Below are 14,765 nucleotides of genomic sequence, written 5' to 3'. Positions count from 1 at the left end.
AATTCTTCTCTCTGTATAAATCAGCCCCAGTGATTTACTTGAGAGGCAGATGATTTTAACACAGTGGGTTAGATTTACTAAAGGCAAATAGCCTGTGAACTTTGCAAGTACTGTTGCACTCCACAAGGGCAATTGCTCCAGAGCTTAGTAAAATGCTGGTGAAGCTTCGCTTTGCAAAGAATACCCAATCAAATGTTGTGAAAGGGAAATCTGGTGCGCTAAACAAGTGTGATGGTGTTCTGCAAATAAAGAACACTACAATGTGCTGGAATCAACAACCCACAATAGATAATATATATACAACAAACAGTTGCTTGTATAAACCAAATGAATGTACAAATAATCTGAAACAATACTGTATAATAATGGTGCACAAAAACACAAAAGTAAAATAGTCAGCCAGGAGGGTGCATGTCAGTGTGCTGACTGGGAACATGTTGCCAGGGGAAGTTACCCTCTCCAAAAGTGGGGACTGTTTGATTGCAAAAGCAGATCTGAACTCTTCAAGTTGAGTAGCTTAACCACTTAAGCCCCGGAGGATTTGGCTGCTCAAATACCAGGGCCTATTTTGGGATTCGGCACTGTATGACTTTAACGGACAATTGCGCGGTCGTGCAACGCTGTACCTAAACGAATTTGACGTCCTTTTTTTCCCACAAACAGAGCTTTCTTTTGGTGGTATTTGATCACCTGTGCGATTTTTACTTTTTGCGCTATAAAAAAAAAAAGAGCGTAAATTTTGCAAAAATAACAATATTTTTCCCATTTTTTTATATGAAATTCCCCCAAAAAAATATGTAAAAATCAAAATTTTTTAACATTTTCGGCCAATTTGTTTTATGCTACATATGTTTGGTAAAAAAAATCGCAAAAAGCGTATTTTGATTGGTTTGCGCAAAAGTTATCGCGTTTACTAACAAAGGGAAAGATTTTTGTCATTTTTGGTGTTTTTTCTTTTAACGAGTAATGGCGGCGATCTGCGATTTTTTTTGCGGTACTGCGACATTGCGGCGGACAGATCGGACCCTTGACTGACATTTTTGACACTTTTGGGGTTACCAGTGACATTTCTACAGTAATCAGTGCTATACATATGCACTGTTACTGTAAAATTACACTGGCAGTGAAGGGGTTAACTTTATTTGAGAGGGAGGGGCTGTGTGTGTCCCTAGGGGCGTGATTCTAACTGTGATTGGCTGTGGCTTGAGCTGTAGGAACAATGATCAACGGTCCTACATAGTAGAACCGTATGATCATTGTTTCTACACAGGGGAGAATGACAGGCGGCTTGTTTACACTAGCCGCCTGCTTTTCTCCCTCTCCACCCACGATCGCCGAGTGACCGGCGGACATCGGGTCCGCCGGTCACACCCGCGGGGGGGGTCCGTGACCGCGCGGGAGCGTGCCTCCGGCGGCGCTCGCTCCCCAGAGCCTCACAGGCTAGCGACGTACACCTACGTCGCTCTGCCTGTGAGGGACTGACTGCCGCAGTAAATATACTGTGAGCAGTGGGCAAGCAGTTAAATCTGCCGCCTTTTGCAGCAGAGTAACCTGGAAGTGACGTCATGGACGCCGCCTCTGTGTTACGTCATCGGAGACCCGATCGAAGCCGCTTCCGGCTTAGATTGGGACTCCATCCAGCCGGCGGACGCGCTGGCTGGGTGCTCGGGGCTCCCGGTGGGACGGGAGCCCCGAGCAAAGTCACGGAAGGCGGCTGGAGGGGGGGGGGGGGACGTCCCCTCCCTCTCACCCGGGTAACGCGCTCACCCGGGTAACGATCAAGCGGCTCCTGAGCCGCATCGGTCGTTACCGACGGAAAGCCAACCGTCGGCTGTAAACCACGGTACCGGGATGGTGCCTCTAGCTAGAGGCATCACCCCGGTATAATACCGCAAAGTTTGCTGACGTAGCCCTACGTCACTTTGCGGTAAGTGGTTAAAGTATAACTGAAGGCAAAACTTTTTTTTATAGTTTTGGACAAAGCGGAGTTGGATTAGACTCCCTGTCAGTTTTTTTTGCAGCTGTTGGGGAGGTTCACCCATTTTATTTGTCCTGCTTACCATTGTAGCCAAAAGTGAAAGTAGAAGAAAATCCCACATTTTGGATTGTCCTCAGAACAGTAATAGAGGGGAATTATTACAATGAAACACTGGTACTGGTGACCCTGGTGACTTTGGAGGGATTTCCTTTCACTTCCTGTTTTGTCTTTCATTCTGTTAGAATCAACTCAAAAGATTCCTTGCTGAAACAACAGTTTTTTTTATTTGTCCTTATCAAGCAGATATAACAAAACACTTTCAATTGTATAAATTGATCAGAATGGAGAAATAAGAGCTGTCATTATTTCATTATTAGGGTTTATTCTATGTTATAGATACACTTTTTTGTAATAGCATGCTATACATTGGAAAGAGAGACGACTAAGGAGAAATGGGCACAGAGGGGTTTGGTCCCAAAAGAAGGATAGTCCATCTATATGAGAACCGTTGAGAGGTATACTCGTATGTGCCAGAGACAGCAAGGACAGGGGTGGGGAGGCACTGAGCCCAGGATGTGACTGAGAATGCCCAGGAATGGAGAGAAACCAGAGGTCTATGGCTACAGTGTTCTATGACTTTATTGTAATGAAGGACTCTCTGACTGACAGTACTCAGAAAGTAATGGAGGTCTATGGAAGCTGTACTCTATGACCAGCAGCTAATGGAGGTCTGGAGGGGCTGTACTCTATGATCACCAGGTAATGGAGGTATGTGGGTCCTGTGCTCAATGACCAGTAGGTAATGGAGGTCTCTGGGAACTGTACTCCCTGACCAGCAGGTAATAGAGGTCTGTGGGAGCTGTGCTGTATGATCACCAGGTAATGGAGGTCTGTGCGAGCTGTGCTGTATAACCAGCAGGTAGTGGAGGTCTTTGGGAGCTGTGCTCTATGATCAGAAGGTATTAGAGGTCTGTTGGAGCTACGCTGTATGACCAGCAGGTAGTGGAGGTCTGCGGGAGCTGTGCTGTATGATCACCAGGTAAAGGAGGTCTGTGGAAACTGTGCTGTATTACCAGCAGGTAATGGAGGTCTGTGGGAGCTGTGCCCTATGACCAGCAGGTAATGGAGGTCTGTGGGAGCTGTACTCTATGACCAGCAGGTAATGGAGGTCTGTGGGCACTGTTCTGTATGACCAGCAGGTAATGGAGGTCTGTGGGAGCTGTGCCCTATGACCAGCAGGTAATGGAGGTCTGTGGGAGCTGTGCTCTAAGATCAGAAGGTAATGGAGGTCTGTGGGAGTTGTGCTCTATGACCAGAAGGTAATACAGGAATGTTGGAGCTGTGCTGTATGACTAGCAGGTAGTGGAGGTCTGGGGGAGCTGTGCTCTATGATCATCAGGTAATGGAGGTCTGTGGGGGCTGTGCTGTATAGCCAGCAGGTAGTGGAGGTCCTTGGGAGCTGTGCTCTATGATCAGAAAATTATAGAGGTGTGTTGAAGCTATGCTGTATGCCCAGCAGGTAGTGAAGGTCTGTGGGAGCTGTGCTGTATGATCACCAGGTAATGGAGGTCTGTGGGAACTGTGCTGTATGACCAGCAGGTAGTGAAGGTCTGTGGGAGCTGTACTCTATGATCACCAGGTAATGGAGGTCTGTGGGAACTGTGCTGTATGACCAGCAGGTAATGGAGGTCTGTGGAAGCTGTGCTCTATGACCAGCAGGTGATGTAATGTATGATCACCAGGTAATGAAGGTCTGAGAGAGCTGTACTATATAATCACCAGATCATGGAGGCCTGTGGGGCTGTGCTGTATGTGCTCTATGACCAGCAGGTAGTGTAGGTCTGTGGGAGCTGTTCTCTATGACCAGCAGGTAGTGGAGGTCTGTGGGAGCTGTTCTCTATGACCAGCAGGTAATGGAGGTCTGTGGGAGCTGTTCTCTATGACCAGCAGGTAATGGAGGTCTGTGGGAGCTGTTCTCTATGACCAGCAGGTAATGGAGGTTTATGGGAGTTATGCTCCATAATCAGCAGGTAATAGAGGTCAGGGGGAGCTGTGCTCTATGGCCAGCAGATAATTGAGGTCTGGAAGAGCTGTGCTTTACAACCAGCAGGTATTGGAGGTCTGTAGGAGCCGTGCTCTATGATCACCAGGTAATGGAGGTCTGTGGGGGCTGTGCTGTATGACCAGCAGGTAATAGAGGTCTGTGGAAACTGTGCTGTATGACCAGCAGGTAGTGGAAGTCTGTGGGAGCTGTGCTCTATGATCACCAGGCAATGGAGGTCAGTGAGAGCTTTGCTGTATAATTATCAGGTAATGGAGGTCTGTGGGAGCTGTTCTCTATGATCACCAGGTAATGGAGGTCTGTGGGAGCAACCAGCAGGTAATGAAGGTCTGTGGGAGTTGTGCTGTACGACCAGCAGACCAGCAGGTAGTGGAGATCTATGGAAGCTGAGCTCTATGATTATCAGGTAATGGAGGTCAGTGGGAACTGTGCTGTATGACCAGCAGGTAGTGGAGGTCTGTGGGATCTGTGCTCTATGATCACCATGCAATGGAGGTCTGTGGGGGCTGTGCTGTTTGACCAGCAGGTAATGGAGGTCTGTGGGAGCAACCAGCAGGTAATGTTGGTCTGTGGGAGTTGTGCTGTATGACCAGCAGGTAGTGGAGGTTTGTGGGAGCTTTGCTTTATGATTAGCAGATAATGGAGGTCTGAGAGAGCTGTACTCTATGATCACCAGGTAATGGAGGTCTGTGGGGGCTGTGCTGGATGACCAGCAGGTAATAGAGGCCTGTGGAAACTGTGCTGTATAACCAGCAGGTAATGGAGGTCTGTGGGAGCTGTGCTCTATGATCACCAGGTAATGGAGGTCTGTGGAAATTGTGCTGTATAACCAGCAGGTAAGGGAGGTCTGTGGGAGCTGTGCTCTATGATCACCAGGTAATGGAGGTCTGTGGGGGCTGTGCTGTATGACCAGCAGGTAATAGAGGCCTGTGGAAACTGTGCTGTATAACCAGCAGGTAATGGAGGTCTGTGGGAGCTGTGCTCTATGATCACCAGGTAATGGAGGTCTGTGAGGGCTGTGCTGTATGATTATCAGGTAATGGAGGTCTGTGGGGGCTGTGCTGTATGAACAGCAGGTAATAGAGGTCTGTGGAAACTGTGCTGTATGACCAGCAGGTAGTGGAAGTCTGTGGGAGCTGTGCTCTATGATCACCAGGCAATGGAGGTCAGTGGTAGCTGTGCTGTATGATTATCAGGTAATGGAGGTCTGTGGGAGCTGTTCTCTATGATCACCAGGTAATGGAGGTCTGTGGGAGCAACCAGCAGGTAATGAAGGTCTGTGGGAGTTGTACTGTACGACCAGCAGACCAGCAGGTAGTGGAGGTCTATGGAAGCTGAGCTCTATGATCATCAGGTAATGGAGGTCTGTGGGAGCTGAGCTTTAGCATTACCAGGTAATGGATGTCTGAGAGAGCTGTACTCTATGATCACCAGGTAATGGAGGTCTGTGGGGGCTGTGCTGAATGACCAGCAGGTAATGGAGGTCTGTGGGAGCTGTGCTGTATACCCAGCAGGTAATGGAGGTCTGGGAGAGCTGTTCTCTATGATTACAAGGTAATGGAGGTCTGGGAGAGCTGTTCTCTATGATTACAAGGTAGTGGAGGTCTGTGGGAGCTATACTCTACGAACACAAGGTAATGGAGGTCTGTGGGGCTGTTCTCTATGATCACCAGGTAATGGAGGTCTGTGGGAGCAACCAGCAAGTAATGTTGGTCTGTGGGAGTTGTGCTGTATGATCAGCAGGTAGTGGAGGTCTGTGAGAGCTGTGCTCTATGATTAGAAGGTAATGGAGATCTGAGAGAGCTGTACTCCATGATCACCAGGTAATGGAGGTTTATGGGGGCTGTGCTGGATGACCAGCAGGTGATGGAGGTCTATGGGAACTGTGCTGTATGACCAGCAGGTGATGGAGGTCTGTGGGAACTGTGCTGTATGACCAGCAGGTGATGGAGGTCTGTGGGAACTGTGCTGGATGACCAGCAGGTGATGGAGGTCTGTGGGAACTGTGCTGTATGACCAGCAGGTAGTGAAGGTTGGTGGAAGCTGTGCTCTATGATCACCAGGTAATACAGGTCTGTGGGAGCTATACTCTATGATCACCAAGTAATGGAGTTCCGGGGGAGCTTTGCTGTATGATCACCAGGTAATGGAGGTCTGTGGGAGCTGTTCTTAATGATCACCAGGTAATCGAGGTCTGTGGGGGCTGTTCTCTATGACCATCAGGTAATGGAGGTCTGTGGGAGGTGTGCTCTATGGTCATCAGGTAATAGAGGAAAGTAGGAGCTGTTCTCCATGATCACCAGGTAATAGGGGTCTGTGGGAGCTGTGCTCTATGATCATCAGATAATTGAGGTCCGTGGGAGCTGTTTTCTATGATCATCAGGTAATGGAGGTCTGTGGGAACTATGCTCTATGATCACCAGGTAATGGTGGTCTGTGGGGGCTGTACCGTATGACCAGCAGTTAATGGAGGTATGTGGGAACTGTGCTGTTTGACCAGCAGATAGTGGAGGTCTGTGGGAGCTGTGCTCTATGATCACCAGGCAATGGAGGTCTGTGGGAGCGACCAGCAGGTAATGGAGGTCTGTGGAAGGTGTGCTGTATGACCAGCAGGTAGTGGAGGTCTGTGGAAGCTGTGCTCTATGATCATCAGGTAATGGAGGTCTGTGGGAACTGTGCTGTATGACCAGCAGGTAGTGGAGGTCTGTGGGATTTGTGCAGTATGACCAGCAGGTAGTGGAGGTCTGTGGGAGCTGTGCACTATGATCACCATGCAATGGAGGTCTGTGCTGTTTGACCAGCAGGTAATGGAGGTCTGTGGGAACTGGTCTGTATGACCAGCAGCTAATGGAGGTCTGTGAGTGCTGTGCTCTATGATCACCAGGTAGAGGAGGTCTGTGGAAGCTATACTCTATGATCACGAGGTAACAGAGGTCCGTAGGAGCTGTTCTCTATGATCACCAGGTAATGGAGATATGTGGGAGCAACCAGCAGGCAATGTTGGTCTGTGGGAGTTGTGCTGTATGACCAGCAGGTAGTGGAGGTCTGTGGTAGCTGTGCTCTATGATCATCAGGTAATGGAGGTCTGAGAGAGCTGTACTCCATCATACCCAGGTAATGGAGGTCTGTAGGGCTGTGCTAGTTGACCAGCAGGTAATGGAGGTCTGTGGGAACTATGTTGTATGACCAGTAGGTAGTGAAGGGCTGTGGGAGCTGTGCTCTATGATCACCAGGTAATAGAGGTCTGTGGGAGCTATTCTCTATGATCACCAGGTAATGGAGTTCCGTGGGAGCTTTGCTGTATGATTACCAGGGAATGGAGGTCTGTGGAAGCTCTTTTCAATGATCACCAGGTAATGCAGGTCTGTGTGAGCTGTGCTCTATGGTCATCGGGTAATGGAGGTTTGTGGGAGCTGTTCTTTATGAGCATCAGGTAATGGAGGTCTGTGGGAGCTGTACTCTATGATCATCAGGTAATGGAGGTATGTGGGAATTGTGCTGTATGACCAGCAGGTAAGGGAGGTCTGTGAGAGCTGTGCTCTATGATCACCAGGTAATGGAGGTCTGTGGGAGGTATACTCTATGGTCACCAGGTAATGAAGGTCTGTGGGAGCTTTTCTCTATGATCACCAGGTAATGGAGGTATGTGGCAGCGACTAGCTGCTAATGGAGGTCTGGGGGAGTTGTGCTGTATGACCAGCAGGTAGTGGAGGTCTGTGGGAGGTGTGCTGTATTATCATCAGGTAATGGAGGTCTGTGGGAGCTGTTCTCTATGATCACCAGGTAATGGAGGTGTCTGGCATTGACCAGCTGCTAATGGAGGTCTGTGGGAGTTGTGCTCTATGATCATCAAGTAATGGAGGTCCGTGAGAGCTGTTTTCTATGATCACCAGGTAATGGAGGTCCATACGGCTGTTGTACTCTGTGACTCCAGGACTTTGAGGTAATAGAGATCTATGGGTGCTGTGCTCTATAAATGGTAGATAGTAGAGTGTTATGGGTGCTGTGCTCTATGATTGGTAGATAGTGAAGTGTTATGGATGCTGTGCTCTATAATTGGTAGATAGTGGAGTGGTATGGGTGCTGTGCTTTATGATTGGTAGATAGTGGAGTGTTATGGGTGCTGTGCTCTATGACTGGTAGATAGTGGAGTGTTATGGGTACTGTGCTCTATGACTGGTAGATAGTGGAGTGTTATGGGTGCTGTGCTCTATGATTGATATATAGTGGATTGCTATGGGTGCTGTGCTCTATGGTTGGTAGTGGAGTGGTATGGGTGCTGTGCTCTGTGATTGGTAGATATTGGAGTGGTATGGGTGCTGTACTTTATGACTGGTAGATAGTGGAGTGGTTTGGGTGCTGTGTTCTATGATTGGTAGATATTGGAGTTGTATGGGTGCTGTGCTCTGTGGAGTGTTATGGGTGCTGTGCTCTATGACTGGTAGATAGTGGAGTGTTATGGGTGATGTGCTCTATGACTGGTAGATAGTGGAGTGGCATAAGTGCTATGCTCTATGACTGGTAGATAGTGGAGTGGCATAAGTGCTATGCTCTATGACTGGTAGATAGTGGAGTGGCATAAGTCCTGTGCTCTATGACTGGTAGATAGTGGAGTGGTATGGGTGCTGTGCTCTATCATTTGTAGGTAGTGGAGTGGTATGGGTGCTGTGCTTATGACTGGTAGATAGTGGACTGTTATGGATGCTGTGCTATGTGATTGGTAGATAGTGGAGTGTTATGGGTGATGTGATCTATGACTGGTAGATAGTGGAGTGTTATGGGTGCTTTGCTCTATGATTGGTAGATAGTGGAGTGTTATGGGTGCTGTGCTCTATAATTGGTAGATAGTGGACAGTTATGGGTGCTGTACTCTATGATTGGTAGATAGTGGAGTGTTATGGGTGCTGTGCTCTATGACTTGTAGATAGTGGAGTGGTATGAGTGCTGTGCTCTGTGATTGGTAGATAGTGGAGTGGTATGGGTACAATGCTCTATGATTGGTAGTTAGTGGAGTGGTATGGGTGCTGTGCCTATGACTGGTATATAGTGGACTGTTATGGGTGCTGTGCTCTATGATTGGTAGATAGTGGAGTGTTATGGGTGTTGTGCTCTATGATTGGTAGATAGTGGAGTGGTATGGGTGCTGTGCTCTATGACTGGTAGACAGTGGAGTGTTATGGGTGCTGTGCTCTATGACTGGTAGATAGTGGAGTGGTGTGGGTGCTGTGCTCTGACTGGTAGATAGTGGAGTGGTGTGGGTGCTGTGTTCTATGACTGGTAGACAGTGGAATGTTTTGGGTGATGTGCTCTATGACTGGTAGATAGTGGAGTTGTATGGGTACTGTGTATTATTTACCCAGATCCAATAACAATAATTGCATCTACTGCATTTGTACCATTTTTGCCTTTTTTACAATATCTTCAAAGGCCACTTGGGGCCTTTGTTTGTAGATGACTATGGGTAAGATGATCGCGAAGTGACTTGCCCCTACGATATGTTTTTTGTGGTCCATCCCCTATTTATTTGGCTACAATTGGATCATCTTTGAGTAAGTGCCAATGACTTGATAGGATCTTTTCTATTTGAGCATAATTTTGTGAGAAGCGGGTGATAATGCGTGTTAGTTCCTTGGTTTTGTGATCACAAATAGAATATAGGAGAGAATCACGTGATCTTTCTTCTGTCCTTTTAAAGGCTTTTTTGAGGCATTTTTTGCTGTAGCCCCTTTTTAACAGACAATTTTGAAACATTTTAGTGAAAGAGGAAATCCTTTTCCTTCATACAGTTTCTCTTTAATCTCAAGTACTGGCCATATGGTATGCTGTTTTTAGGACGCCGAGGGTAAGCACTAGAGGCGTGCAGAACTGTATTTGCAGCCGATGGTTTTCGATAAAGATCCGGTGTGAGGTGACCTTCACTATTTTTATGGATCTGAAAGTCCAAGAAGGTCACTACTTTTTGGTTACAATCCATTGTAAATTTGAGATTGTATGAATTGCACCCAATCCATTCTATAAATCTGTCCAGCTCGACTCTAGTACCTGTCCAAATGAGTAGGATGTCGTCTATGTATGAGTGCCATGAAAGAATATGGGGCAGATACATAGAGGAGTCCCCTCCACAAAAGACAGAGCATTCCCACCCCCCGGGTACAGGTTGGCATACGATGGGGCACACCTTGTCCCCATCACCACCCCCTGCACCTGGAGGTATTGGGCGCCATTGGATAAGAATACATTTCTGGAAATAATATATTTCAATAACTCTAACACAAATGTATTGTATCTCCAAAAAGAGTGATTCCACTCCCTGAGTGCTCTATGAATGGTAGATAGTGGAGTGGTATGGGTGTTGTGCTCTATGACTGGTAGATAGTTGAGTGTTATGGGTGCAGTGCTCTATGTCTGGTAGATAGTAGAGTGTTATGGGTGCTGTATGACTGTTAGGACTCTGCAGGTAGGGTTGCCATCGTATCCCTTTAAACCAGGACACACATTAATTTAGGGCTTGACAAAGTTGCTTAAAAGTTAGGAGCCAGTTTTTTTTCTGCGCATGCCGAATGGCTGGCTTCTGTCGAGCCTGCTGCCATACACATGGGCTCAATGGTGGACAGTTTTAAATGAACCGGCTGATGTTGCCTGGCATTCGACCCATGTGTACTTGGTTTACTTCTTCTGAGAGCTATTAACCACTTTACGACTGCTCACAGTAATATTACTGCGGCAGAGTGGCTCGTTATCGTCTGACGACGTAGTACTACGTCGTCAGACACTCCCCCTTCTGGGCGGCGCTTGCGCGCCGCCAGAGGCTCGCTCCCGCTGTTTTCATTCACAGCGGGAGTCGGGCCAGGGGAGGAGCAGCGGCGATCGCCGCTGCTCTTACCCGATCGTCGGGGATCGAGTCTGGAGATCCGCCCGCTGTGTGTAAACACAGCGGGCGGATCTCCATAGTGACAGGGAGTGACAGATCGGACTGTTCAGCATAGCTGGACATCCGATCTGTCCATGACTCACTCAGTCACCTCCCCCCCTACACGTCAGTAAGCACCAGGCATACATTAACCCCTCCCTCTCCAATAAAATTAACCCCTTCCCTGCCAGTGTCATTTTTACAGTAACAGTGCATATATATAGCACTGATTACTGCAGTAATGTCACTGGTACCCCCAAAAGTGTCAAAAATGTCAGTCAAGGGTCCGATCTGTCCGCCGCAATGTCGCAGTCCCGCAAAAAAAATCGCAGATCGCCGCCATTACGCGTTAAAAAAAAAAACACCAAAAATGACAGAAATCTTTCCCTTTGTTAGTAAACGCAATAACTTTTGCGCAAACCAATCAAAATACGCTTATTGCGATTTTTTTTACCAAACATAGGTAGCAGAAAACAAATTGGCCAACATTTTTTAAAAAAATTGGTTTTTACATCTTTTTTGGGGGGAATTTCATATAAAAAAATGTTAAAAATATTGTTATTTTTTCAAAATAAACGCTCTTTTTTTGGTTATAGCGCAAAAAGTAAAAATCGCACAGGTGATCAAATACCACCAAAAGAAAGCTCTGTTTGTGGGAAAAAAAGGATGTAAATTTCGTTTGGGTACGGCGTCGCACGACCGCGCAATTGTCAGTTGAAGTCGCACAGCGCCGAATCGCAAAAAGTGGCCTGGACGGAAGACAGCAAAATCCTCCGGTGGTAAAGTGGTTAAAGGAACACTCCAACCACCATGACCACTTCAGTGATTTGAAGTGGTCATGGTGGTAGGAGTCAGAAACACTGCACATGCTGGAATATTTACAATTATGCGCTGGGGGCTAGTTGCATCCCTAGCACATGTGACTTACTGCTGGCGGGTACTGTTGGCGGGTACTGTTGGTGGGTACTGCTGATGGGTACTGCTGACGGAGAGTGTGAGGCGCGGTGCTGAAGGAAACATCCAGAGCCAATGCTTCCTGTATCTCTCAGTCTCCTCACAGGCGGAGTGCATTTGATATCACTCCACCTGTGACATGACGGAGGCCGGAACTATACAGGAAGCAGCGTCTCCGTTCTGTCACAGCTGACAAAGTTGGGACATCCCGCGGCACTTGCGGGTCTCCGTAAGACACCGGCACCTCACGGGAGACATGGGATGTCTGGCGACAGGACACCTGCCACAGTATGGCCCAGGCGCCAGGCCGCTAATTCTAGTCGCCAATGTGACCTGGGGTTTGTCGAGCCCTGCATTAATTACAGATTCTGAGGCTGATTAAGGTGGAAATTAAACTCACTTAGTGCCTTATGTGCATTATATCAACTTCAGAACCTGTGTAATTCATATGTGTCCTGGTTTAAAGGGATGAGGTGGCAACCCTATTTGCAGGTAATGGAAGTGTATGGGTGTTATGTCAGGTAATGGAAGTGTATGGGTATTATGTCAGGTAATGGAAGTGTATGGGTGTTATGTCAGGTAATGGAAGTATATGGGTGTTATGTCAGGTAATGGAAGTATATGGGTGTTATGTCAGGTAATGGAAGTATATGGGTGTTATGTCAGGTAATGGAAGTATATGGGTGTTATGTCCGGTAATGGAAGTGTATAGGTGTTATGTCAGGTAATGGAAGTGTATGGGTGTTATGTCAGGTAATGGAAGTGTATGGGTATTATGTCAGGTAATGGAAGTGTATGGGTGTTATGTCAGGTAATGGAAGTGTATGGGTGTTATGTCAGGTAATGGAAGTGTGTGAGTATTATGTCCGGTAATGGAAGTGGAAGTGTATGGGTGTTATGTCAGGTAATGGAAGTGTATGGGTGTTATGTCAGGTAATGGAAGTATATGGGTGTTATGTCAGGTAATGGAAGTATATGGGTGTTATGTCAGGTAATGGAAGTATATGGGTGTTATGTCAGGTAATGGAAGTATATGGGTGTTATGTCCGGTAATGGAAGTGTATAGGTGTTATGTCAGGTAATGGAAGTGTATGGGTGTTATGTCAGGTAATGGAAGTGTATGGGTATTATGTCAGGTAATGGAAGTGTATGGGTGTTATGTCAGGTAATGGAAGTGTATGGGTGTTATGTCAGGTAATGGAAGTGTGTGAGTATTATGTCCGGTAATGGAAGTGGAAGTGTATGGGTGTTATGTCAGGTAATGGAAGTGTATGGGTGTTATGTCAGGTAATGGAAGTGTATGAGTGTTATGTCCGGTAATGGAAGTGTATGGGTGTTATGTCAGGTAATGGAAGTGTGTGAGTATTATGCCCGGTAATGGAAGTGTATGGGTGTTATGTCAGGTAATGGAAGTGTATGGGTGCTATGTCAGCTAATGGAAGTGTATGGGTGTTATGTCATGTAATGGAAGTGTATGGGTGTTATGTCATGTAATGGAAGTGTATGGGTGTTATGTCAGGTAATGGAAGTGTATGGGTGTTATGTCAGGTAATGGAAGTGTATGGGTGTTATGTCAGGTAATGGAGGTGTATGGGTGTTATGTCAGGTAATGGAAGTGTAATGTCAGGTAATGGAAGTGTATGAGTATTATGTCAGGTAATGGAAGTGTGTGAGCATTATGTCCGGTAATGGAAGTGTATGGGTGTTATGTCAGGTAATGTAAGTGGAAGTGTATGGGTGTTATGTCAGGTAATGGAAGTGGATGGGTGTTATGTCAGGTAATGAAAGTGGAAGTGTATGGGTGTTATGTCAGGTAATGTAAGTGGAAGTGTATGGGTGTTATGTCAGGTAATGTAAGTGTATGAGTGTTATGTCAGGTAATGGAAGTGTATGGGTGATATGTCAGGTAATGGAAGTGTGTGAGTATTATGTCCGGTAATGGAAGTGTATGGGTGTTATGTCAGGTAATGGAAGTGTATGGGTGTTATGTCAGGTAATGGAAGTGTATGAGTGTTATGTCAGATAATGGAAGTGTATGAGTGCTATGTAAGGTAATGGAAGTGTATGGGTGTTATGTCAAGTAATGGAAGTGTATGGGTGTTGTGTCAGGTAATGGAAGTGTATGGGTGTTGTGTCAGGTAATGGAAGTATATGGGTGTTATGTCAGGTAATGGAAGTGTATGGGTGTTATATCAGGTAATGGAAGTGGATGGGTGTTATGTCAGGTAATGGAAGTAAATGAGTGTTATGTCAGGTAATGGAAGTGGAAGTGTATAGGTGTTATGTCAGGTAATGGAAGTGGATGGGTGTTATGTCAGGTAATGGAAGTGTATGGGTGTTATGTCAGGTAATGGAAGTGTATGAGTGTTATGTCAGGTAATGAAAGTGTATGGGTGTTATGTCAGGTAATGGAAATGTGTGAGTATTATGTCCGGAAATGGAAGTGTATGGGTGTTATGTCAGGTAGTGGAAGTGTATGGGTGTTATGTCAGGTAATGGAAGTGTATGGGTGTTATGTCAGGTAATGGAAGTGCATGGGTGTTATGTCAGGTAATGGAAGTGTGTGAGTATTATGTCCGGTAATGGAAGTGGATGGGTGTTATGTCAGGTAATGGAAGTGTATGGGTGTTATGTCAGGTAATGGAAGTGTATGGGTGTTATGTCAGGTAATGGAAGTGTATGGGTGTTATGTCAGGTAATGGAAGTGTATGGGTGTTATGTCAGGTAATGGAAGTGGATGGGTGTTATGTCAGGTAATGGAAGTGGATGGGTGTTATGTCAGGTAATGGAAGTGGATGGGTGTTATGTCAGGTAATGGAAGTGTATGGGTGTTATGTCAGGTAATGGAAGTGGATGGGTGT

Source organism: Pelophylax lessonae, assembly GCF_965119305.1.
Source record: "Pelophylax lessonae genome assembly, chromosome: 3".
Classification (NCBI taxonomy): Eukaryota; Metazoa; Chordata; class Amphibia; order Anura; family Ranidae; genus Pelophylax; species Pelophylax lessonae.
The sequence above is the reverse complement of the archived record's forward strand: the minus strand, read 5'-3'. Positions refer to the sequence as shown.